Genomic DNA, 23,627 nt, shown 5'->3' on the forward strand with positions numbered 1-23,627 from the left:
GATGGTACAATAAACGTCCGTATTCCGAAGGCAGCAGTTATATTTCCTGCTATGCCCTACCTGGCACAATTATTTAATGAAATCTGCAGAAGCTTTATTACCCCAAATGCAGTGTGTTTTTCCAGAGAAATAGATCTGGCTATAAAGTATTCAAAGACAAAATATAGAAAAGACTTCCTGATGCCTGCTGGAAATGGAATTGAAATACACACAGCACCAAATGAATTTCTCTCCACCATTAAAATTCCTAGTTCACCAACTACTTAAAAGGCAAATTCAAGTAAACAGAAGAGGCATGTGCTTTCCCCTAAGGGGAATATTTTAATCAGGATCGAGACAGTTTGATAGACATTTCTATCTGGATCTCTTCTTTCTGCCCCATTAAACCAGAAATTGGTCTTTGCCAGTAGTGACCTAGTATATGTGTTCAAGGCAAGATAATTAACTGGAAGGGGGCCATTTTGCAGCATCGCTAATCCTGTCATAGTTAAGACCAGCCTTGAATGTGCAGTGCAGATAGACACATCCGAGGCTCTGTGTCCCCTCCCCGGAGAGACAGACTCTACACAGAGCGGTAAATGACGAATGCTGGAAAGAGGTTGCGTGGGAGGCCTGAGCCACCCTCCCCGCACTCCTCTCTCTGCCACGCTGGGATCCCCGGCACTGGCCCACTGGCCCACTGGCCCACGGTGCTCCCCGGGGGTAAAGCACCGCCATGGCCATCGTGGCTAATGATTTAGCTGGCTGCGTCGCTGGGCAGGACATGTGGAAAAGCAGTTAGCTTCCCGAGGGTCAGTAGCTGATAGTCTAGTTCCAAACACAGAATGTGCTCAGGTAGAATCGTGAGAATTCATCAGATCCAACTGCAGTTGTGTAAGCAATATTTTGATAGGGGGTGGTTTGTTTTGAAGCTGGGCGTACTGGAAACGTTAAATGATGAATGGGGTGGATAAAGCAACTATCAACTAATTCATTTCCTCTGGGGCTTGCTTTTAAATTTTTTCTGCCTTTTTTTTTTTTCTTGTAGCTTATTGTCACTTGAAGTCTCACTTCTTACAGCCCTTAAGACTGTTCGTATAAACATATTTTTTGTGTGAAATAGAGAATGTCTGTATTTTCTGCCCAGACTTCCTTACTCCTGTCAGTATGGCCATGACTCCCTCGCTCGGTCGCCCGCGCCCAACTTTGACACCCCTGACACCCCTGCTGCTGGAATTAGCTACCAGATTCCGTCCATTCTCCCTTCAGAAATGGTTCTTAAAACCCACAGCTCGCGTGCTAATTCCAACCCGAATCTATTGGAATCGTAAAGAGTCAGAGTGGGAAGGAACGTGTGCCATGGTCATGGGCCCCCCGTGAGCTGAGAAAGGGTGCGTTGTCTGGGGCCCTGCGTGTCTTCCCAGCAGACCTGGCCCCATCTTCGGTCTCGGGCTCTGGCCACACCTCGAGCAGGGGGGCATCGCAGCATCCAGAAGCCTGTCACCCCCGCACCCTGCTCCAGGGCTCCAGCCCATCAAGCCATCCATCTCTTCTGCTCCCAGCTAAGTCTTACCCAATTGGCCCTTTAAACACTGTCACTCTCATCCTCACTGGCTGCCCATCAGTTTGGAACTCCAGGGTTGTCATCGTTGGATTTCACTCAGTTTTACCCAAACACACCCCTCACCCCAGCCAGTCTTCCCTTGGTGCCCTCACCCTGCGCTGCTCATTGCTGGGTCCACCTCTTTGCTCATATTGTTACCGCCATGGGGATTGCCTGTTTTCCCCTCTGACTCTTCAGAACTTGCCTTTGAGATCTCCCTCAGTGTTCCCTGAGACCTATCATTGCTGCTCTAGGCTGTGCTGGCCTCCCACGCCGAATGATTGTTCTCTGCCATCCATGTGCACCTGAGCGCTTACCGTATGTGAAGTGTGGCACCATGGTGAAGACCCAGGGGTGCACCGGGCAGGAGCCTGCCACACAGCTTAGAGTCTAGCACAGGCATGAAAACACGCATACAAATAATTTTAGTGCAGGATGCCTGGGTGGCTGAGTGGGTTAAGCATCTGCCTTCAGCTCAGATCATGATCTCAGGGTCCTGGGATCGAGTCCCGCATCGGGCTCCCTGTTCAGCAGGGAGCCTTCTCCCTCTGCCAGCCGCTCCCCCTGCTCATTCTCTCTCTCTCTCTCTCTCTCTCTCTGACAAATAAATAAAATCTTAAAAAAAAACCCCACACTATTAAAAGAAACCATTTTAATGCTGGGTGGTATGTAGTAAATACTATGGTTGTTAAAGACATGGATGCAATTGAGCCTGTTTATGCTAGTCCAGAACTCAGATTCTGAAGCCAGAGGATGTGTTGCTGTTAACTAGTTATGTGACCTGGGGAGTACTTCCCCTTGATGTGCTCGGCTTCCTCATCTGTGAGGATGGAGGAGGGAAGAGCGCCCCCCTCCCAGGCTTGTTGTCAGAACTACGGGAGTTGATGCTGAAAGTGCCCAGGGAGTGCCCAGCATGTAGCACGCACCAGGTAAGTGTTAGCTCTTACTACCCACCTGCCATCACCCTCATCCTCCCCATCGTTGTCTCTTACACTTGACTGCAGATTTCAAGGACAGAAATCACAAGGTTAGGATCTTGCTGAGCATGTGATGGGTGCTTGGTCAACACTGAATGGGACAGTAGGTCATGTGATCCCTGGTTTCTCATGCGCTCGTGTTTCAGGATCAGTGGAGTGAGTAGCCTCCCTATGCCTGGCACAGCACCGTTGCCAAAGTGAATTGGCTGAGGACGGTTGTATCAAGAGTCCCTGGGATGGATGGGGCGGGGGGGGGTGAGTCACCGGGACTCGCAGGACTCAGCATCTAGTTTGGCTGTGATTTATTACAGCCGAGGGGTACAGAGCGAAATCAGCAAAGGGAAAAAGTGCTGAGGCAAAGTCTGGAGGAAACCGGGCTCAAGCTTTCCAGAGTCCCCTGCCGGTGGAGTCGACTCAGGATGCACTTCACTGCTCCGGCAGTGAATTGTGACCACACGTCATAAATGCTGTCTACCAGGGAAGCTCATTAGAGACCCAGCACCCAGCTTTTTCCTGGAGGCTGGTCACACAGGCACCCTCTACTGAGCACGTACCAGATTCCAGACCCTCCAAAGGAAAGCAGGGGCTCAGCATAAACCACATTGTCTGTACAAAACAGTGCAGCACGGCGAGCCATGCTTCTCTGTTAAACTGGTAGGACTTCTGAAGTCCAAGTCCTCAGATGCCAGCCAAGGGCCAGCCAGGCGAGGAGACCTTTCTAAGGAGAGCAGTCTCAGGTCTGCTGTGTTGAGTCCTTTGTGCACAACAGCTCAGACTGAAGCTACATGTTGAGTAGGCTTTTGACTAATTGGAATTTTACAGGAAAAAGAGAAATCTCACCCCCTTGAGCATATTTGAAGCGCTTCATTAATATTTGGTGATGAAATAATAACGGGGAGAAAGAAACGTGGAGCTACAATTTTGAGAGGAAAAACAATTCCGAATTTGAAAGAGATTTTTGGCCTGAATTGTTCTGTAATTTCTGTGCATCCTGAGTGCCCCCCCCACCCCCTGTTCAGTGAGGATGGGAGATCCAGGGGAGCATGATTCCCCAGGCAGCAGGGCTGCAGGCTGCTCTCTGGCCTGCGGACTCCACCCCCAAGCATTCCCTGCACACAAGAAAATACAGCTCAAAGATAGGACACCTCTCCCAGTCCTTCTCCTCTGCCCTGCTCCGTCCATGCCTGGACAGGATTCCCAGGACAGCTGTTCAGAGGAATTACACAAGCTTCGATGTTAGTGTGCCTTGCCATTTTCATTCTGCATTTTAGAATTCCTGTTTCTCCTTACCCCTTGCTGCGTTAACACCCTCCTAGGAAATACCAGAGGGACCTGGTTGACTGGTCTGACGTATGTCCTCTCACCAAGAAGAAAGTTCCTTTGTGCCAAACTCCTCCACCTGGATTGCACGCTTAAAGTGCCAGGTGTTTTCAGCCTTCCTCCCAGTGTTCATGCCCTTACGGCCGAGCTTTGACTCTGGACCAGGTTAACCTGCCTGTGTTAAAAAGCCCTGACACTTCTAGCTTTTCCTGCAGAGACTGAAACTGTTTGTCAGTTTCCTCATCTGTACAATAGGGACGATCACAGTACCTACCTAGATCCTAGGTAGTACATGGCCTGCAGGAGAGTTCTGGGCTTAACAGGGATGCCGGGGTTTTTTGTTTTTTTTTTAAAGATTTTATTTATTTATTTGACAGAGAGAGACACAGCGAGAGAGGGAACACAAGCAGGGGGAGTGGAGGAGGGAGAAGCAGGCTTCCCGCTGAGCAGGGAGCCCGACGTGGGGCTCGATCCCAGGACCCTGGGACCATGACCTGAGCCAAAGGCAGACGCTTAACGACTGAGCCACCCAGGCGAGGGATGCCGTTTTTATCCGTTCTAAAATGCATCCCCCCTCCCTCCCACAAAAACACACTCCAGCATTTGTGAAATCAGAACGCATCTTACACTCAATGCCGTGTCAAGAGGTTAACTGGCAGCTTTTTCTTTCTCAGTGGTACATTCAGGAATGGCACGTCGTAATATTGATAGCACCATAGATTAGATGAAATACTGTAAGAGTTGGTAGCACTTAACACAGCACCTCGCAGGAAACAAACGTTCAGGATCGTCAGTTGTCATTGCCATTATCAGGGTCATGGTCATCATCAAACAGGATGCCCCTCCAGGAAGGACATCAGCTGTTTTTTTCTGTTCAGGTGTCTAATTTTTAAAACTCAGAAGACAAAGGTTCTTATTCCCACTTGGCAGATGAGCAAAGTGAGGCTCGAGAAGTCTGGGCAACTTCTCTTCCCGCCCCCCGAGAGCTGGCCAGGTGCGGACCCAGAGTCTGTAAGCTACAGCCCACTGACCAGCTCGGGCCACCTGCCTTTTTAATGTGGTCTGTGAGCTCTGAGTGGTTTTTACATTTTTTACAAGTTATAAAACATCACAAGAAGAGTCCTGTTTTGTGACACATGGGAATTATGAAAAATGTAAGTTTCAGTGTCTGTTCAATAAAGTTTTATAGAACACAGACCTGCTCAGACATTTACAGTCTGTGGCGGCCTTTGAACCACAGTGGTGGGGGGGGTGCTTCAGAAACCACGTAGCCACACAACACCTGAAATATTTGCCATTTGGCTTTTGAAGGGGAAAACTCGCCGACTCCTGGTCTAGCTCTTTGAATTCTGATGTGTGTCCTTTTGAGGAAAGAGTTTCGTGCTCATCGTTCTATCTTCCATACTTGGTAAGCACTCAGTAAGTGTTTGCTAAATTGACTTTCTGTAATCGGTCTTCAGTCTGAGAAGTAAACCTCAAGTCCTGCCGGTTACCATGGCACCAGATAAACATCAAAATAAAATGCCCATAAGCTCAAGGAGAGGAAAACCAGTCACAGAGGCACTCCCAGGCACTTTTTCAAATGTTCATGTTCGTGTTGCAGTGTCTCTTAGAGAATAAATAAAGTGATTTCCTAAGAACGAGGCCACATTCCAGGAGCAGCTGGGTGGGTAAATAAGTCTCAGGTAGGAGATGTTTTCAGAAAACTGAGCACTTATCAGTTCGCTGCTTGGCTGCCCTCGGAAGGCCTACAGCACAGCTGCCTCAGGACCAAGTGCAGACCGCAGGGGGTTCAGCGATCAGAAGACCCTTTGGCAGGTGTGTGGAGAAAATGAATCTGTGATGTCTTGGCTTTGAAGGCCTTGTTGGTTTCAAGAGATCAATCAAAATACTGAAATTAAACCAGGATCAATGTTGCCCCCTCATTAAATGTTTACAAGGTAGGCAAGCATCGACACACTCAAGGTCATTGTGGCGACTTGCTCAACCTGGAGTTTGAGCCAGCCGTCGGGCGCATGGGCCCACAGTCAGGTGATGGGTGCTGAAGTGAGCGAGGAGCTCCACTACCTCTGAATGCAGAAATCGAGCCGCTCGGGGCGGGGGGCGGGGCACCCCGGGAGCTTCAGCAGCCTTGGGCCGACACAGCTGGCTGATGCCCGAGTACCTCCGCCAGTTTCAGCCCTCCCTCCTCGCCCACCTGGACACGGCGTTCTCTGGAGCTCAGGGGTCTTGGGGGAGCCATGTTTATCTGGTGCCATGGTAACCATTCTTTCCACCTGTGTGGAGAAAGTTTCCTACAAAGTCAGAACCAAGAGCTAGGGCCATCTGCCCTTGGAAGTCTGCAGGGACCCCCCCCCCGCAAAAGCCCCCGGGAAGACTTGAAGTTCCTCAAGGACTAATTCGAGATTCTTCAAAACTTGTTTTAAGCATTTGCAATTGTTTCATTAAATAATTTCCCTTTAAGTCATTTCTCCCCCAGAAACCTAATTTAAAAAGAGTTTTTACATTCCTAGATGCGGCTAACCACCTTCAGTTTTATACCAAAAAATCAATGGAAAAATAGGTTTAGAAGAAAATAATCCCCCACCAAGGTGTTTTTTGTTTTTGTTTTTTTTTAAATAGAAGCATGTGTTCTGTAAAGTGAGGTTTGGGACACTATACATCCTTAACAGTCATCCTCACAAAATCGGATCTCTTTTCGTATAATTTGCCTCTTTCTCCTGAAAGAAAATTATGATGCGCAATAATATTAATTGTGATTACAGTGTACTGAGTTTTTATTTTTCTTTTTTCTCTTGAGTAGGGAACTGTACCTATATGGAAGGGAAATTTTCGCAGGAAAAGTGTTACGCTTAAGATATGTTAAAAATCACTTCGAATATTGAAGCAATATTGTTTCAACACATACACATTTTAAGGCTGAAGCATGTCAGCAGTCTGTGTGTTAAAATGCTCATGTGGACTAGGCCAGGGCCTTTAAAGAAAGCACTTCGAATTGAGAACCCAAACATATGTTTACACCGTTATTTCTAATAAGTTACCCATGAACTTTTGGAAAGCATTTGAGAGGTGGAGATTGCCTTGAACATAGGGTTGGAAGAAAATTATAGGGAGCTGATGACTATAGTCCTTGCTTGTCGTAATTTTTTTTGTCCTGGTATTTTTAATAAGGGGCCCTGCAGGGTGGGACATGGGATTCACCTGCCTTTCATTAGTCCCCTTCTGCCTGGAGTGTCCCTCTCTGTCTTGTGAAGAAATGCTTGAAGGAGGCCAGAGGAATTATCAGCTAAGCTCAATTATTCATGGGAATATTAAGAAGGAAAAAAGAGTATTTTCTTTAAAAAAAAAAAAAAAAGTAAACCTCACACTTTAAGTGACAGTCAGAATTAGGTTAAAAATAGAGCCATCTCTGGGAAAGACCAGAGAATTTTAATTAGCTCATCACTCTGAGCAGTTCTGACTTGTCAGCAGGTTGGTCCCAGAGGGGATGCCAGGACTTCTGTGCTGTATACACATTTTTCTTTCAGTACGTTTAAGTAAAAATAGGAACCGATGTGCAGCCTCAACAAGCTGCCGGGGAGCCCACCTTATGAACGACATCCATCTCAGAGCCGGAATCACTGCGAGCCCCGCGTAGAACTTCTCGTCCCTTTGTTATTTCCACTGCTCTGGCTCCTTTCCCGATTCCTATTCTTGTGCCCCCTCCCCCTTCACGGCCCGCAATTCCCCCTTCTCTTGGAATCCTTTTGCATCGCTTATAGCATCAGAGGGTTTATTTTAATTTCCCTGAAATCTTACAGATTAAATTGCCCATCTTTGACTTTTTTCAGCTTTTAATCGCTCTGACCCACTTTATGTTGAAATTTGGCCAATTTGACAGAAACGAAAGCTCCTTTTAAAGCGGTACTTTTGAGTCTTCTGAATCTTTTTTGGGTCAGAGACCCCCTTTGAGAATTTGATGAAAACTACAGGCCCTTCCCCTGGAAAAATGCGTATCTTAGACACGCACATGCACGCACACACACACATGCACGCACGCACGCGCCCATCCAGTTTTACATAAAAGTACAGAATATTCATGGTTATCCCTAAAACACATCTGTGGATCCTAGGATGAAAACTGCACGGCTCTGGTTGAGCACAAGGGCCAGGAAACTAGGGGAGCCTGACTTGTGTCCCAAATGCTGGGGTCATGAGGAAGATGCATGATGTGAAGGACCAGAGCAGGGGGCCTGTCTCCAAGATGGAGGTGCTAGCAAGTATTTTATCGTATAGAACCAAGGATTCAAATTTTGGTTGAAAAGCCCGGTACCAGAAAACACCTTTTGTCCAAAAGGGTGGGGATCTAGTTGCCGTGACTTCCTGCCCCTTGTCCCCATTCTCAGTCTCCTTGACCTCACGGGAACCTGGTGATGGGCTTTCCACATGACGAATCCTGAAGTTTTCCCCTTAGGATGGTTGTTAAGCCGTGTCGTGAATGCCCGGCTCCTCCTCTCACTCTCCATGACCCAGATGGCCCCCAGTCCTGGCTGGGGTGGCCGTGGGCCTGCACTGCTTTGGGGGGAGGGTGGTACATGGGGAGTGAGATGACCATAGAGCTATCTGCAGGTGCTGCTGAGGCGAGGACCTGGGGCCGAGGGAGGATGACCCTGCAGGTCCCATCAGGCCTGGCTCGCTAATGCCTGAGGTGAGGGCATAGAGAAATAGACCCTTTCAATGATGACCAAAGGACGAGGCTTTGACTAGCCACCTAACTGCACCTGCAGGGACCCTCCCCCTGCCTCGAAAGTTTGATTTCCGGGCTGCTTAAGAAATGTGCTTTGAATTTCTGAAGCCTTTGAGACTGGAGCAGCTGATACCTCCAAGAAGCCCAGGAAAGCAGGAAGCCCCGTGGAAAAGAGCATTTCCCTCGAGCTCCACGTGCACTTTCTCTGAAGGTTTGCTGACAGCGATGTCTTATCAGGAGTTCCTGGGGCACATGGAGTGACTGAGGCCACATTTTTGTGCAGTTAGGACCCTGCTCGTGTGCTCGCTGCCTAAGACTTGAGATCATCCCCTGCCCTTTCCTTCTAGAGGAAATATCGAAGGTGATTGCTGCAACACTGACAAATCTCAGTGTAATTTTATTTTGAAGTAGAGGACGGGGCGGGACACAGAGGCCGCTTGCTTGAGCAATGTGCCTACCATGGCTCCGAGGTCCATGGCAGCTTCTGCTGGGCATCACCTCTGTGGTTTAGTACTCTCCTAAGACTGATAGCTTGGGTGGGCCTTTTGCTTGTGGAGCAGGTCCAAGTGAGTTTTGTGGACCTCAGCTTGACTCTTGTCTTACGGTAACAATAGCAAAGGGGTTTTTTAATGGAAGTATTCTGGAAAATCCATCATGGATAGTTTCTATGGTTACAGGTTTAATCTGTGTTCTTTAGTGTTTAATTCCTTGCCAGAAATACTATGGAGCAGAGAATGTGTGCTCTCCAGGGGCGGGTGTTCCTGCCAACCTCGTTCACTGCTGCATCTGCAGAACCCCAACAGGGCCAGGCATGCAGTGGGGACACAACAGATACTTGGTGACTGATTGGGCTGATCTAGAAGCCAGTATTTCGGGAAGTCCTAACCTTTCTCCAAGCTTTGTGCCAGGATAGGTGTATGCAGTCTCCGCCCATGGCTCCCTGGCCCAGAAACCAGGATAGAGGACCAGTGGAGCCACAGAAGTTTTACCACCTTAGCGACACAGCAGCTCTGCACCTTATTCTCTTGTTCCTTTCATTCCCTCTTGGCTCCCGGCGACTCAGAACAGCTGTGCCCTCCTTCCGATCTGCTCTTCACTCCACGGCCAGAGTGACCTTTCTAAACCCCAAACCCATCACATCCCTCTGTGGCTTGGGATCCTTTCAGGGACCTGCGTCCCAGGCTTAGCCCAGTTATCATCCACGGCTCCCTGCGCGGCGCTTCCCAGCCCGAGCAGCAGGCCCACGAAGGGTATGGGGCATGTCTCCTCCTCCCCAGGGCGGCTCCCTTGGCCTGGAGTAACTTCTTCCTCTCCAGCTGCCCCTTCACATGGGCGCTTCATGAGCTGAGCCTGAAATGCAGCAGTGGGGTCACCTCCTGGCACCCTCCCCTACCTCTGTGTTGAATTTAGGTGACCTTCCTATAGGACCTCATCCCGCAGGGTGCGCAGGGCATGTGGGACAGGTGTGACATCATCGGGCACTGGTCCTGACTATTGTTTGTTTTTTGTTTTAATAAGGGAATTGAGTATGAAAGAATTTTTTTTTAAGATTTTATTTATTTATTTGACAGAGAGAGACAGCAAGAGAGGGAACACAAGCAGGGGGAGTGGGAGAGGGAGAAGCAGACTCCCCACAGCAGGGAGCCTGACGTGGGGCTCGATCCCAGGACCCTGGGATCATGACCTGAGCCGAAGGCAGACGCTTAACAACTGAGCCACCCAGGCGCCCCGAGTATGAAAGAATCTTAACCTAGGAGTCTGAGAACATGGATTCTGGTCCCAAAGTCAAGCCTTCATTATCTCTGTGTTCTTGGGCAAGTTACTTCAGAGAGCTGATCCTCAGTTTCTTAAAATATAAACTGAGAATTGTACTTGTTTCATCTTACCCCGTGACGCAAGAGTGGATGCGCTCATGTATGCGGAAAGGCTTTTCTAAACTAGAAACCTCTGTGCAAGTGGCATCATCCAGACGCTTGGTGTTCATCTTCAAGTGAGATACTATTGCAGGTGTGTGTGCAGATTGGTTAGCGGGCCGTTTTTCTCTGTATATGCCTTACCTTTGTCTCATCCCAAAGGGACTGATTAAAGTGCCCCAGGAGAGCTGGGCGTCAGAGGCGTGAGTTGGTAAAATGCGTGGATGTTGGGCCATGCTGCCATTCCTCTGCCCCATCGGGCAGGCCAGGTAAAGTCGGCACGCATCTGGGCCACCAACTAGACCAGACTCGAATCTTGTGGCCTGAAGTTGAAGCATGCACTTTGACTGTGCCTAGTCGGTGGCGAATGACTCGCGGGGTCAGGCGGTCCCTGGCTCTGTCCCGTGTCCCTGTGTCCTCTCAGAAATGTCACGCTAGTGCCCCTGAGTGTGCCAGGATAAGAGGGGCCGGGGGCAATGGAGTAATTGCTGAAGTGGAGCCTGAGCCGAGGCTGAGACAGGCTCCTCCCACCGCTGCCCCTGGAAAAGCCCATTTCTTTCTCCTCGGGGCGTGGCTGTGGTTGGAGCAAGGAGGGGCCAGGCTGCAGCGCTACATTTTCATTTCTGGAGTGCCATTGTCCTGGGAGAGTGGTAGGCAGGCCCCTCCATGCTGGGGGTGCCTCGTCCTAGTCTAGCCGTGGCCGCTGGGCCCCCGGCAGGCAGCAAGCAGCCTGTCTCGTCAAGGTGACCCCTGGACGGCCGGGCAGTGCACGGGGAACCGAGTCCATGAACCGTGTTCTTACCTCCCCTTTCTCCCTTACCGCCCCCACCTTCCCTCCCAGCCTCTCCTCAGCCTGTGCCCCCTGGGGCGCCACTTTCCCTGAGGAGGAAGGCTGCGGAGGCTGCAGCATCCCAGGTGGGCCATGTCTTATGTGTCCTGTTTGGGCGGGTGGCCTGGCGCCGGGGACGGAGCCCCACAGGCCATCCTCCCTGATGGTGCATGGCTGTCCGAGCTGCCTGAGCTTCTCCCCTACTGCTGTGTGCGGGGAGGACAGAGGAGCTAGGACTGCAGGAGGAAAACACTGACTGGCGGACGGGAGAGGCGACTGCTTGTGTTTTTTTGTTTGTTTGCTTTGAAATAATAGGAACCCAAGTCACAGGAAAAAATGCCACTGCTTAAGTGTGTCACACTTTTTTTTTTTAAACCAAAAAAATGGGGATCTTAAGAAAAAAAAACTGAGGTCAAACTGTTGGATTTCAAATAGCGAAAACTGCAGTTCTCATTATCCCATCTATGAAGAACCACAGAAGTGATGGTTCTCCTGATCTGGCCCAGCCAGCACTATCACTGTTCACAGCAACGTGAACCAAAATAAATGCTCATTGAACAACTCCTTCCCAATTGGAAAAGAACGTGGCGTTCTGACCTCAGTTTGTAACCACTGAATCTGGTCCCCATCTCTACATCTTCTACCACACACTACACCCTATTTCCTGCAATTGTTTGCTAAAGATGATCCCTTTCACTGCGGCCTCTGGAGCAGAGATTAGCAAACCATGGCCTGCCACCTGTTTTTGTAAATAAAGTCTTATTGGAACACAGCCAAAAAAAAAAAAAAAGGACACTTCCTGGCCTCACTGTGTGGAGAGCCTCTTTCTGACCTCGTCAGAAGTTCTGGGTGGTGGGCTGCAAGACAGGCCCTGGGGGTAGCGGTGAAGAGCCCCTGTTAGACTTCCTTGGGGCAGGGGAGGCCACCTGCTTTAGGCACAGGGATCCGGCTGCCTAGGCTGGCCACAGACCACCGGAAGCCGTGGTGGGCACAGATCCCACCACGTGCTGCCAGTTTGGTGGGAAGTGGGCTGAACAATCACAGACCTGTACCTCTGAAACAAATAATACATTATATGTTATAAAAAAGAAGATAGCAGGAGGGGAAGAATGAAGGGGGGGAAGTCGGAGGGGGAGACGAACCATGAGAGACGATGGACTCTGAGAAACAAACTGAGGGTTCTAGAGAGGAGGGGGCGGGGGGATGGGTTAGCCTGGTGATGGGTATTGAGGAGGGCACGTTCTGCGTGGAGGACTGAGTGGTATACGCACACAAGGAATCATGGAACACTTCATCTAGAACTAATGATGTAATGTATGGTGATTAACATAACATAATAAAATAAAATTGAGAAAAAAAAAAGAATGCTAACAACAGGGACACCTGGGTGGCTTAGTCAGTTAAACGTCTTCCTTTGACTCAGGTCATCATCCCAGGGTCCTGGGATCAAGCCCCACATCGGGCTCCTTGCTCAGCGGGAGCCTGCTTCTCCCCTGCCTGCCATTCCTCCTGCTTGTGCTCGCTCTCTGTCTCTGTTTCACTCTCTCTCCCTCTCCCTCTCTCTCGCTCTCTCTGTGTCAAATAAATAAATAAAAAATCTTAAAAAAAAGAATGCTAACAACAGAACAGGAAACGGTGCTCGGCTGAGTGCTGAGCCATCAAGCGAGAATGCAGATCAAAACTCAGTTCCTCAGCCTCTGAGCATCCATCATTGAAAGGCTGCTAATTGGCTGAGCCTGTTTAATATTTCATTCACACCCGTAGAAGCGGAGAGGCAGGCCCATGGCAGAGGCTGCCACAGAACTTTCCCCTTTCCCCGCCACCCTGTTCCCCTTGCCTCAAAAATCTTGATCTGATGGTCCTCTTAACATCTACACTTAATTAAGATTTCCTCTCCTGGTGAATGGGGGGCTGCACGCTTCTGGTACCATATCTGGGTTAGCTGTTTTCCACTGCTCAGTCTGAGCAGGACCACGTTCATGGATGACAGACTGGGGCTCTCCCCCTGGTCCCAGAACTCTGGTCCTATACTATCTTCTTTAAAAAGAAGGGTCTGGGGCGCCTGGGTGGCTCAGTTGGTTAAGCGACTGCCTTCAGCTCAGGTCATGATCCTGGAGTCCCGGGATCGAGTCCCGCGTCGGGCTCCCTGCTCGTCAGGGAGCCTGCTTCTCCCTCTGACCCTCCCCCGTCTCGTGTGCTCTCTGTCTCTCTCATTCTCTCTGTCTCAAATAAATAAATAAATAAATAATCTTTTAAAAAAAATAAATAAATAAAAAGAAGGGTCTGGGGCTTTGGCGGTGGGGGGGGGGGGGTGCGGTTATTAATCCTAATCCTACAGAGCCTGGCTCCGTAGAGAGACCCTAGGAGCACCCCAGCAGGCCCTTGCCTGTTGAACAGCTATTTGGGTCAAGAAAGGGTTTCCTCAGTAGGTGTTTCAGTGCCTGATTAAAATGTATACTAATGTTGGGGCGCCTGGGTGGCTCAGTCGTTAAGCGTCTGCCTTTGGCTCAGGTCATGATCCCAGGGTCCTGGGATCGAGCCCCACATCGGGCTACCTGCTTGGCGGGGAGCCTGCTTCTCCCTCTCCCACTCCCCCTGCTTGTGTTCCCTCTCTCGTGCGCTCTCTCTCTCTCTCTCTGTCGAATAAATAAATAAAATCTTTAAAAAAAATGTACACTAATGTTATTTGAGTATACTTTAAGATGATAATGTGTGTGTACACGTACATACCTGATAGAGGTTTGCAGAGCCTTTCATTTACTGATCTGCAACTGAATCTCCAAGGAAGGTGAACCAAATGTTTCCTCTCTGTTTCCATGCTCTCTGCGTGGTGGCAACACGAGGTAGCGCAATATTTGGATTTGGAGTGTTTTCTGGATCTGACTGTAGCTCCCCCAGGGCAGGGACTGTGTCTGTATGCTCTTAACTATAAGCATGGGAATTGGCTCATTTGTCACACTTCGCTCATGTTTACTGCACGGATGCCTTTTGTAATCTATTGAGATGGCCTCGTGTTTCTTAGTGCCCCGATAATGAATGTAATTCAACAGAAGGAATATTGGGAAAGAAAGCTATTGAGGATTTTTCTTGGATCACATAGGGCTTGCTGTTGTCAAGCCTGTGCTTTGTGGAGAGGGTGCTCCTGGCCCTTTCTTTCTTTCTTTTTTTTTAAGATTTTATCTATTTATTTGACAGAGAGTGAGCACAAGCAAGGGGAGCGGCAGAGGGAGAGGGAGAAGCAGGCTCCCCGCTGAGCAGGGAATCCGATGTGGGGTTCGATCCCAGGACCCCGGGATCATGACCTGAGCCAAAGGCAGACACTTAACTGACTGAGCCACCCAGGCGCCCCTTCCCGGCCCCTTCAAAGGAGTGTGAGGGATTGGTGATGCAAAGAGATCTCTCTAGGGCATCAGCCCAGTCCCTTACCCTCCATGAAACTGGGGATGAAAGTATAAATCTGGAGACCCAAACTCCAGAATTTTGGAGATGGAACTAGGATCCCCACTCCCTCTCAGGACCTTGGCTGGTGTACCTCTCCCAGCTGCTAACTTTTAGACTCCTCCATCACCATGATGGACTGGTCCTTACCTGGCCATGACGATGCCGTTTGAGGGGACCCAAGGCACTCGAAGTTATGACAGAGAAGGACAGGATGGGGGATAAAGCAGATTTAATTTATCCTAGTTTTTAAAAAGATGAAAAATGATGTAGGAACCATCTTAAAATTTCTTAAAAAGGGAGGGCTTGGAGAACCCAGCATCCTCCCTCTTAAGTAAGTGCCATTTGGTTGTGGGTGGTTGTTGTTATTTTGGTAAAAAGGCGATGCAGAGGGTATGTTTTGTGAGATGCAGCTATGGGGCTTCTTTGGGGGAAGGAAGTCCTGATCTAAATCCCAGCTGGTTCAGGTCCCAAGTCGTTTGAACAGTTTAACTTGGGGGCAAGCATAAAATGCATAGAAATAGAAAATACATGAACTATGGAAGTATAAAACATGGGGTGCTTTCTGCAGCTTGGAAATGGGGTCCCCCCAGCCTCACATTCCCCTGCTGCTGCATGCACCCTGCCCTCCCCCTTACTGACCCACTGGGCTCCCCCCAGCTCATGGCACCCTTCCCTCCCCTTCAGGGAAGCCCCCCCCCCCTTCAGCTCACCCTCCTTGGCCAGCTCTTGGCCCAGGCAGGATGCCCACATCCCCAGTGGTGTCTGTGGGAGCACCCCCACCTCTGGCCTGTCCCCATCACAGAGGGCTCAGCTCAGGGCCCTCTTTGTTTCCCGAGTACCTGGGACAGCGCCTGAGGCTCAGATGAGCAATGAAGGAGGGATAAGTGGAAGCGTGGCAATGTGCGCAATGAGATTGTCAGGGTCAACCTTCGAAGATGAAAAGGCCTCCCCTGTGATTGAGCCAGTGCCCAAAAGCGGACCTTTCAAATGTAATTCTCTATTTTTAAGCCACATGGGACGGAGAATTGACCACTGAGAATGGGAACACAGCAAGCTCTGTGAATCACTTCTGCCTCTTGTAGATTGGGTTTCTCTGGTCGTCCTGATGGACAAGAGGGGCCAGCATGAGGATCCTTGTGTGGGTCGGGTAGGTAGGGCACACACCCCAGGGGTCAGAGTTTCCAAATACGCCTACTTTACATTTTCTGGGTTTTGTTTGTCTGGAGGAGGATTTTCTTTGATTGTGGTAAAACACACATAACATAAAATTTACCATTTTAACCATTTTAAAATGTACAACTCAGTGACATTAACTACTTCACATGGTTGGACTACCATTCATCTCCAGAACTTTTTCATCTTGCAAAAATGAAATTCTGCCCCCATTAGACACGAACTCTCATTCTCCCTCGCCCCAGCCCCCGGCAGCCACCCTTGCCCTCTCTGTCTCCATGAATCTGGTGACTCTAGGGAACTCATGTCAGTGGGATCATACAGTATTAATCCTTTCGTGACTGGCTTCTTTCACGGAGCATAACACCCTCAGGTTCCATCCATGTCATGGCATGTGTCAGAAGTTCCTTCCTTTTTAAGACGGAACACTAGTCTGTTATAGGTTATGTACCCCATTTTGTCTCCCCATTCATTAGCCGATAGCCATTTGGGTTGTTCCCACCTTTTGGCGACTATGAGTAATGCTGCTGTGAACATGAGCATGCAAGTATCTTTGAGTCCCTGCTTTCAGTTATTTGGGGTATATATCCAGGGTATATATGGAATTGCTGGGCCTAGCGGCTGTGAAGAAGCATCTCCTAGTGGTTTGGATTTGCACTTCCCTAACGATCGGTGAGGTTAAGCACCTTTCCATGTGCTTATTGGCCCGCAGCCTCTGTATCCTCTTTGTTTTCCATTTTGTTTTAAACTTGTCCTCAAGATGCTTATTCGCATGGTATTTACGTGTGTGACCTGAGAGAAACCACTCGATGACACAGGCTAGATGAGCGGGAGCGGCCAGCCAGGCTCACAGGGTCTGCTGCCGGCCCGAGGGCGGCAGGTGCTTGGGGAGATGCTGCTTCTAGCCCTGCCCCAGAGTGACGTGGTTCAGGGAGCCCTCCTCCCTTCCCCTTCTTAGCGCCCATCCTGTTCGCCGTCGCCATGATCTGTCCTGTCTGTGGCCCTGAAGCCATCAAGAGTTTTCCTTTGTGCAGTTGTCTAACTGGGCCTTCCTGTCCTGCCCTGCTGAATGAGTGGGGTGCACCGGGGTGGGGGCGGGGGCGGGGAGGAAGGGGCAGCGAACGTGACATGAAAACACCATAGGTGGCGGAGGCCGGGTTCAGATGACCCGGGGGGACAGAAAGCAGGGGAGGCCAGAGTTTCCCTTTAGAATTGGCAACATCTCCTGACACCTCGCAGAGGCAGGTCCTTGCTGGCTGCTTCTTCCCAGGACTGTGGTTCCGGCTGATCCTATAGTTGTTGGATGACACCAAGCCCTCCCTGGGGACTTTTTGACGCTGATCGCCAACCCTGTGCTCTTGGCCTCTTCTGCGCCGGCCCTCTTTCCAGGAGTTGTCCCTCATTCCGTCTGTCTCAGCCCCCTCTCCTCCCCTAACACCCACTAGGCAGGACAGCCCTCCTGACCTTCCCCCTCAAGGTCAAATCCAAATGCTGATTCCTCTGCAGAAGCCTCCCCAGGACTCACTCCTGCAGCGTAGGCATCACACCTGGGTGTGCTTCGTCTCCTGGGCCTGTGCCTCCTCCATCAGACTGCCGCCCTGGAGGCCGGGAATGCGGCTTACTCATCTCGGCCTCTCCCCTAGCCTAGCATCCTGCATCATCCTTGCTCCATAAGTGGATAGAATGCATTTATTATGCACAGCCAGCATTCTGTTTTCCCTTATTCACCCTTATTCAGTGTTTTCTTTGGGGCAGGAGCAGGGCATGGGATGTTGAGTGGTCCCTAGATTCAAGGAGATTTTAATTTGGTTAAAAAAAAAAGATTATAAATTTTTATTTATGACATGCTTTTAGATATCTTTTTGATATTTAGAAAGGCATAAACAACACAGTATTTGGAGGTGAGTTTTTGAAATAGTTGAGATATGTGCCTAGTGCCGCGTGTAAAAAGCTAGGGAAGACACACCTACTCTGTGCTTGAAGTCATTTCCTCGTGCTGATTTATAAGGCGAGTAATCGGTGTATCATCGCTGAACCGCGCATGTTTACATAGGAAGGCTGTCTGGGTAATTATTAGCAAAGACTTTACCCAGGCTGTGACCAGTCCTCCCAGCTGGTTGTTTGTACTGGGGGTTTTACATGCATTTGACCTTTGCCTAAGGTAAGGGAGGGTTTGTTTGGCCAAAACAGTGATAAATATTCCCATGGCATTTCAGCACTGCTGGATCTTTGAGACCGGGAATGTGATGTGGGCACTGCTCAAAATGTGAGCGTTTCCAACCGAACCTGCTTTGTTTCACGTTTCTTGTTCTGTTGTGGTTTTCTCATCCAGGCTGCATTGCTGGATCGTGTGCGTTACGGTTGTCCGTGTGGCCTGGGCTGCCACGGCCTCTAGGACTTGCCCCAGGGTTGGAATCCAGAACCCTGTGCCTCTCTTGGAGGGACCACTCGGCATCACAGTGCCCATGAACTGACCTTCCGAGGGGGCCGTTTCCTATGTTAGAAATGGGGATAATACTTCATATCCCTATTTATAGGATTTGGTGAGGGCCTGTGAGGCAACACCTCCGAAACTGCTTTGAAGGGCTTGGGCGTAACCGGACACCTTATTATGGGTGGCTCTTGGTCTCCCAAGCCAGGGGTGCAAGCCAGCCTGTCCTTACACTGCGCTGGTAGGAGGGAGCTGGCATGGCTACAGCAAAGCTCCAGACTTGGGAAGAGAGGTTGCACGCGCACGTGGGCCTGGCCTGCAGGCTCTGTTCTAAAATAAACACACCTGTGTCTCAAGCTGAAGGTTGGCCCAGAGAAATGGGAGAAGCCTGTGGGAGGGTAGCGTGGCCTGGTACATGTAGGGTCCGCTGTATTTTCAGAAGCAGACGAAGTGAGGGGGCCGCCAGGATCACCCCCCTGAGGCTTTCCCTACCCGAGAAGGTTGCTGCCACCCCCAGGATGGGGGGTACGGCCCCTTAAGCTTGCCGGCCGTTAGGTTGGGTTTAATATGCTATTTCATGAGCCAGTTCCATCAGCTGTCTAGTTGCTCACATCTCCTTTTGTACAGTCCCTGTAGCCAGCAGCCCACATCCCAAGGGCTGGCAGGCTTCGGGAAGGCAGTCACAAGAAGCACATGTGCTTTAATTTCTTTTATTATGATTAACTGTGAACCAATTCAGACATCAGATATCTACAGACCCACTACCCAGGCCCAGAAACAGCGTATTAGTACAGTCTGACCCTCTTGCCCAACAACTTCTTCCTCACCACTGTTTCCAGAAGTTTTCCATTGCTGTTTATCATCCCTGTGAATTTTCTTTGGTTTTACTACATCTCTACTCATCCCTCAGCAGCATCTAGAATGCTGTATGGTACTGTTTTGTCCTTTTAAAAAGCTCAGAAAAAGTGGTATCGTACTATCTTTGTTCTTCTGAACTTCCTTTTTTTTTTTTCTTCCTTAAAACTCAGCTTCATGTTTGGGAGGCTCTTACATGTTGACAGGGATAGAAGGAATGAACTGGAGTGATGTCAGTTTTGATAGTTAGGGTTTACTCAGGATTGAACAAGGCCTTAGGCCTTGCCTTGAGAAATAGCAAAGGAGTGAAGTGGGTGAGCCAGGAAATAATGTGGTTCCGTTTCATCTGGGTTAAAATGAAAGCTTGGAAATTTGTCTTTCTCCTATTTTTTATTCTAGGTTCAAAGGCTTCTAACATACATAGTAAGTTCGTCTCTTTCCTCTGATACCCTCACTTAAGATTTTGAGTTTGGAGATAAGGAAATTGATGGTGTTAGGGCCTCTCTGTTCATCTTCTCTCACAATGTAAGATTCTAGTCAGTATCAGGGAGTGAGATTATTTTTTTGATTGGCGAGGGCAGTAACCACAAAGGAAGGAGACCATTTCCAAGCTGCTGGAGGACAAGAACCCGAAGATAAGGATTTAAATACTAATATGTTGTATAGACAGAGAGACACTCTTTTGTTTGTTTGTTTGTTTTTCATTTTGTGAGCTTAATAATAGAAGCCCCAGTATTTTTCCTGTTTTCTATTTAAAGAAAAATGTGCAGCACAAAGGCATGCAAATGCTTCATGCTTTTAGGGACAGAATCAATGCTGTAACCGCTCTGACCCTCAGATCATTACTTTTTCAATTGCACCATCTTGCCTCCCCACAAACTGACAAAGCTACCATCTTAATTGACAAGTATTAATTGAAGAGGAAGGATGACATTGAATTATGAGAGGTAGCAACCAATTACATGGTAACTTGGCTCAGCATAGTACCTTCCCCACTGTAGACATTCACTAATTATTTGATTGATTAGTAGGAAATTAGAGGTGGTGTGAATAATTGAAATCTGAACAACCCCTCCAACTCCTTGTCTTCCCCCTAAGACTCTGAATGGGCATCTACTAAAACACAGAGACCGTGTTTCAGTTTGTGCATGTAGTTCATCCACTAACAAATGGTGCATCCACCATTTATTGAGTGCTTGCTGGATGCTGGGGCTCTAAAGATGAAAACATTGTCCTGCCACGGAGGCACAGAGTCTCTAGTGTGACTGTGGCATCATCTGACCACCGTACGGTATTCGCTATGATGGAGGCACATACTGAATGCCGTGGAGACGTGGGAGAAGGAGAATCTCAAACTTTGAGATTTTCTTTCCTTCACCTAATTTGCCTTTAGGTAAAGGTGCTGCGGAACCAAAGGCAGGAGAAGGGAGGGTGTCTGAGTGCCCTTATTTCCTAGCTTCTTGGCAAATACATGTTTCTTATTGAATTCACCACTGAGTCCTCTTGAAAGGAGTATTTTGCCTCTGGGGGGGGGAAGATCAGTTTCATTCTGTCACGCTAAGCAGCCTTGTGTTTCTGGTTTGGAAGTTTCCCTGATCCTTTCATGGGGCTCTTGTCTTGGACTTGCCAGCTCTAAGGAATAAATAAGTATGATTGTCATTGAAATTCCCACAAGCCATTCAAGTCTGCCAAGGAGCTTTACCTGATCGGGAAGATGGTTTCACTCCTTGTCACTCCAGGGAACGCATTCAAGAATTCAGTCAACCTGCCCAAGGAATGGTGTTTTTTTTTTTTCCCCATTGTCTTCCTAGAAAAAGCAAAGCAGCCCACCCACAGGAGATCTGGAAAAATCACTGGCTAGGATTTGGAAGGGGCCTCTGCATGTGGCTTCTTCAGTGCTCTTATGTTCAGGGCCAGAGCTGGGGTCCTGGGAAATGTTCACCAGTTGAGGAGAGAGGTCCTCCCCAGCTAAGAAAGGGGCTGCAGGGGCTCCCTGAGTCGGGGCCATTCGGGACAGCAATCCTGGAAGCAGGACTCACATGAGCACGTTGGGGTGGTAGCGGGAGGAACAGAAAGAACTTGTCAGAGCTTCCATAAGAAGAAGAGGAGGCCACCCCCAACCCCCCTACCCCCACCTGGGATAGTAACACTTGACCCATTTGCTGATTTGAGGACCAAAATCCCAGTAGTTCTAGGGGCACCTGGGTGGCTCAGTCAGTTAAGCATCCGACTCTTGACTTCAGCTCAGGTCATGATTTCAGGGTCATGATGAGATCAAGCCAGGCGTTGGGCTCCACAGGGGGCATGGAACCTTGCTTAAGATTTTCTTTCTCCTTCTCCCTCTGCCCCTCCCCCCCAAAATCCCAGTAGGTCTAGTCTGTTTTCAGTTGAACTTTTTTCCTGATGGCTGTATCTGTGATTTTTTTAAAGGGCAACAGACACCTGAATCAGAGCAGTGGGATGTTTCAAAGCCCAGGGTCTCCGTGTTCTTGGTTGGGTATGATCCAGGCCACTCGGCCACAGAGATTTGGGGGACGTGGGCAGTTGTTTAAACTAAAACAACCACAGAGAAGGGTGAATTTGGCAACTGGGAGAGTTGGGAGACAGAGGCACCTCTTAATTGGAGTTCTGGCTGTGGTGTGGGAAATCTAACAGACAGAGCTTCTCCTTTTTTGTCCATTTATTGAGAGAACCAGGTTTCAGTTCGGGCAGCCAGGTAAAGCCCCCAAGCATCTGTGTTTTGCAGCCCTTGGCCATCTCTTCTTCCAAAAGATACGGGTTGTTTTTTTGGACACTAGCAATTCTTATATGTAATTTTAGATTAAGCAGGGTGTTGGCAAGTCTCAGCTTCACCTGATGTGTAGTGGGGCAGTCAATATTTGTACAGTAATTATATTTACTTACCGCCTTCACTTTTAAGTAAGACTTTTTGCCCTGTTCCTCAGCACCAACGTTCTGTTGAAACAAAGCCAGTCCTCGGGGGTTGGTTCTGTCAGCAGCAGGAAAGTCAGGTGGGCTACCTGACCTTCTCCCAGATGTTTGCAGGCCTCTCGACTTGTGAGCACGGCAGACCCAGGTGTGTTTCCAGACTCTTGTGCGAGCCTCAGGTTTTGCTCTATGCTTGCCCTTCTCAGCAAAAGTCCCTCCCTCAGATTAATGACAGAATTACAATCTTTAAAAAAAAATACTGGTAAGCAGCGCTCATGGTTCTTAGAACTCAAAGAAACTTGCTGCTGAGACAGTTGTCGATTTTCACATGATGTGAGAATATGATTTCTGGACCCAAGTGATTCCGTTTTCCATGATTGAGGTGAGTCCCAGTAGAGGCTTCTGATTTACAGATGGGAGAACGAGACCGAGGTAGCTACACAAGGAGCTGGGCCTGTAGAAGTGAGATCCTTGCTGTGGGCTTTCTTTGTCCTTTGTTACAAACCATTGTTAGAGTGGAAGCTTGGCGTACTCACTCTCTCACTGCCTGTGCGTGTGTGTGTGTGTGTGTGTGTCCCGTCGGAGGAGAAGGACAAGAGGCACTTGCACTTTTCCTTTCATAAGCTACTCTTCTCTGGGGTCCCATAGAACCAGGTTTGCTCTCTGTCTTTGTCACCCACCTTCCCGCGGAGGGGGGCTGGGGAAAGCTCAGGTCTCAGATCTCATGTCACATGTCCTGGAAGGAGCAGCCCTGCCAGTTGGGCCTTGGGCGATCATCAACCCTGAGCATTCCTTCCTGCTCTCCCGTTTGCCGTGGCCGCAAGGGAACTAGGGCTGCCTCGGGGTCGGGGAGGTGGGGGGAGAGGGATGCTGGGGGAGATGCGGTGAGTCCTTCGAGTGGCCAATGGCACATTCCTGGGCTGAATGAAGCTGGGACAGGCAAACAGGAGAGGTTTCTAGCGCTGCTGGGGTTGGGAATGGAGGTAGGGGAAGAAAGGGCCATTTATTCAGCCGCGGTCACTGCTCATTAGTACACAGTCGGTGAATGCTCCGCACCGGCCCAGCATCCTCAGACACAACCCCGGGATGGGTAGCCCATTGCCCACCTCAGCCATCCCACCCCCATAAAATCTTGACATTCATCTTCCTGTCAGCATGTGTGATAACATCAGATTACTTTTCCCCTTACCTTTTCCTTCTCGCCTCCTTTTTCTGCCCCAAGAGGCTAAATCCCTGGCACTTTCCACCGTACTCTGATTACACTGGACAAAGAACGCTGGGCCGTGAGGCTAACAGGGAGATTTCTTTTCTCGGCAGTGGGAGCCTCACAAAAGCCCGGGCTGTAGCTGCGGGGCCTCCCCAGCTCTCACTTTCTTTCCTGTAATTCTATACACATGGCATTAGCCTCTTACGAGGCCTTTGTTTGCAGCTACTCTGAGGGTGCTTTTCAGC

General features: G+C 49.3%; 1 protein-coding gene across 14 annotated transcripts in view; it reads left to right on the forward strand.

Moving 5' to 3' along the window:
* The window catches only part of SLC22A23 (solute carrier family 22 member 23), a 178,473-nt gene that overhangs the window by 74,326 nt on the left and 80,520 nt on the right, over positions 1-23,627 (forward strand). The window lies entirely within an intron of this gene.

The sequence above is a fragment of the Mirounga angustirostris genome, unplaced genomic scaffold (genome assembly GCF_029215605.1).
Source record: "Mirounga angustirostris isolate CCGP_5_RB_7025 unplaced genomic scaffold, mMirAng1.0.hap1 SCAF_8, whole genome shotgun sequence".
NCBI lineage: Eukaryota > Metazoa > Chordata > Mammalia > Carnivora > Phocidae > Mirounga > Mirounga angustirostris.